We start from the raw sequence: 3814 nt of genomic DNA on the forward strand, positions 1-3814 counted from the left end.
CTGATTTCCAGTATTGTAAGTTTTATTGAAATAAAAAGCAACAACTACACCATCAACAACAGAAACCTTTTTAGCTATGCTAACGAATATTTCATATATACTGCCGTTTTAAGTTTGATGTTGTCATGCACGAATCTCATGACAACACTTCACCCATCAGGATGTCAATGCCCTAAAAACGTTCAAAATGCCTCCCTTCCACAGAACCGCAAAGCATAAACCACTCCCGCGTCAATTCCATAACTCTTCGCAGTACGACAATAGAAATGGAGTCAGATATCTCGGAGCACGAACACGCTAGAATAATTCTTCCGACCGATACTGTGTAGAAACACTACTGTCTCTAAGTTTTCAATACAAACATACCCACTTACTGGAGTCAACAAAAAAATAATTGTTTAACTTAAGTGAATTCGGCTGCTCACAGCTATAATTATCCTCTCACTTGTGCCCGCCTGGCCACATAACTTATTTGCGCAGGTGGTCTTTGCGTGCCTCCCAGTGCCTAATTTTAAGAAAACCATAAATCTTAGTTTTGAACACCCTGTATTATCAGGCACAGCCGCCAAGCACATGGCTGAATTGGGTAACGTCCTTTTCCTTTATGCTCGGAGAAACCGATACCTGGCTTCGCTATAGGGCTTCTTCCTCTTTCTGGGGTTTTACGTGCCAAAACCAGTTCTGATTATGAGGCACGCCGTAGTGGAAGGCTCCGGATTAATTCTGCTAACCTGGTGTTCTTAAACGTACACTACAACGCAAGCACACGGGCGTTTTTGCATTTCGCCTCCATCGAAATGCCGCCGCCGCGGCCGGGATTCGATCCCGCGATCTCGTGCTCAGCAGCGCAACACCTGAGCTGACTGAGCCACCACGGCGGGCTACAGGTGTTGCTCTAGCCGTATAAAACGCGGGTTTATCGTGAGCAGAAACGGTGCATTTCGGTAAATGAGAAAGGCTACTATCATCATCATCATCATTGACAGAAGCTGACCCCCCCCTCAGAAAAAACCTGGATCCGCCCCTGGCCCTCAAGGAGCAACCTTCGGTGACTCAAGGATTCTCAAGGATTCCTTTCATTGCAATAATCGAATTTGACTTGAATGCTGTGAATAGCATTCAAAATAATTTGTCCTAATGAACACCATGGGGGAGGCGCTGCGATCGCCGAGGAGTGCAGACGTGCTCACGTCGGCTCCGTGTTCATGAAATGATTTTGCAGCATTTTCTTGCATTTCGTTGCCTAATTTTACACCAGTCGATCCGTGAAGCTACCAGGACTCTGTGGACACCTCATTTTCAGGTGGGACATTCCATTTTCCTGTGCTACGAACATTTTTGTGGATCGACCACGTCGCCGCCGCGCGTGCACCAGGCTCCCAGGTGCACCGGCTGCGTGCCGGCTACGTGGCGCGCACTCGCGCGAGCTCCGTATCACCGATCGAGTTCTCTGCCCCATCAACCAGCATGGACGATCTCGAAGAGACCGCCGAGATGGGCTGGCGAACAACTCGCCTTCGCCAACCGGCGAAGCAAACAAGACCCACGACTGAGTCACATTTCAGTACAGTTTTGAATGCATCTTCAAGATCTCTGGCATCGGCCCAGTTTACTATTACTCTATCCAGAATCGGCTCATTTTACTGAACGATAGGCACGAGGACGCGGCTAATCCCGGGGACACGGGAAAATAAAGCTTCTGAGCTGTGTTGCAGTGCGTGCGCAATGGTGGCTGCCGCATCGGTTTCTCCGCGGTCCGAGTCAGTAATGTTTGTGCAGCTATGATGGCAATAAGACGCACAGCGCTGCAGCAAACGCGGTGTCAAGAGGCCAGTGGATAATCATACTACACAAGAATAGCTTCACTGGTTGCTTCGATCTCACAAACGACTCGGGGTGACACCCTTTCCTAAGGTAGACAGCTAGCCAATATGGACCCGACCCTTTGAGGTAACATTCGAGTGACAGTGCAAGGGCTGCAGTTTCACGTATCCGTCACACTGTATGTAAGTCTATATTGCGGCGTTCGGTGAGTGCTGTAAACACAGCATGTGGCTGTGTAAACGTCGACATGTAGTGTACGCTTGCAGCGCTTGTTGTCGTCTGCTGCACACACGCTCGCCAAGTGACTTGCGCCTGAGAGGAAACGGGGGAGAAGCGTGCCTGTTCCCTAGGGCTCTCGGGTGCCGCGCGGGGAATACAGCACGCAAGATGGTAAATAAAATTGCTTTCTTTCTCTGCAGGCACCTGATAGCTAATATGATAGTTTGCTGTCTTGTAATACTGAACGATAACTATTATTATACAGGAACCCATGACTATTATGGTTGAAAACATTTTGCGATGATGTCCTTAATCAAAATGTGTATATTAATTAACGCGTAGGACAACTTTCTTTCATATCGATGTAAGTTCAACGCATTGTCTAGTAAGATTTTATATATTTAGATTGTTTTTAGTTTAATTTATTAAAGTGACGTCACTTCCGTGCGTTGCTGGAGCCGTGTCTGTGTGGACTCGTCTAGAGTGCCGCGCGGCGCAGGAGACGCTGCCTTTATTATAACGTTTTAAAAAGTTGTCGCAGTTTCAGCTGAAAGGCGAAGCATCAATTGCGACAGCAAATTTGTAGAGAGCTATACGGAGTAATGATATTAGCTTTATCAGCTGTATAAACTTGGACATGCAGCAGCATCGGCAACACGCAGACCTGTTGTCGACGCCATCGGCGTTTTGCCCGCGTTCGCTCAAAATGCGTGCGGCGTTGGTGACTGTTGCCGGAGCCTCTGATATAAATAGGCACTTGGTGCCGCAGCTAAACGTCGCCTCCCTTCCCTCCCCCTCCCCCACGGCCTCTCGCGCGTCGGAAGAAGGCGCGTTTGCTCTACATATATGGTGATTGTAAAGGAGAAAAGAGACGCCTACTTCTGCAGCCCTTAAGCGAGCACGGCGCAGAACGCGCGTTTGTTCTCCGCCATGCGTTCACTCCCCGTGAAAGACGCGCCCCTCGTGCCCTTTCACTCGCACATACAGCGTTCGGCGCGCGGCGACGATTTCAGCTCCAAATGACGTCATTCGGAACCTCACGGCGACGGCGACGGCGACGCCGACGGCAGAAATCTGCTTTTGAGTGTCCATATAATTGCTATCGCAATAAAATGTACATCGCTGCCGATTGCAGCACGTCAAGCGGCTGATTTTTTTGTCCAGATGACGTGTTTTGCCCGGAATACGTCACTGGGCCAGCTATCCGATTGGCTGCCGAGGGCGCGTCATCGATAATTTTTCCAACATTATGGTGAACAAATGTTGTTCGTAATAGTTTAGATGTTGGTTAATTTGTTTCTATAAAAAGAAAGTAACAGAAAGAGAATGCACAAGGACATGTATCACTACACAAAAAGCACTTCCGGCCCACAGCAAGTGTCGTCTGCTTGTGTTACAACGTGCTCCGTGTTAACGAGAGCTGCGCGGTCAGTGTTGGTCTTGTTCTTTCTTTTCGGAAGCACCATGGTTCGCCCTTGCGTTGTGGGCTGCAAACGTAGCGATTGGCGACATGTCATGCTGCGACATCGTGCCCCGCTGCAAGGTAGCAGACGAGCGCAGTGGCTGCAGCGCATCGGACTGACGGTATCCAAACGGCGCCAGCATCTACGCGTTTGCGGCCGTCACATCACGTCGAAGGATTGCCACAATAGAATTTAGCTTGTCTGGTATTCAGGTGAACGCAAGCGTAAGTGTACTGGCCGTTTTACCACGTTTTACGTGTGAACGGAGGGGCAAATGTGAACTGCTTGGATGGTCCAGCCACCTGACG

The sequence above is a fragment of the Dermacentor silvarum genome, unplaced genomic scaffold (genome assembly GCF_013339745.2).
Source record: "Dermacentor silvarum isolate Dsil-2018 unplaced genomic scaffold, BIME_Dsil_1.4 Seq702, whole genome shotgun sequence".
Classification (NCBI taxonomy): Eukaryota; Metazoa; Arthropoda; class Arachnida; order Ixodida; family Ixodidae; genus Dermacentor; species Dermacentor silvarum.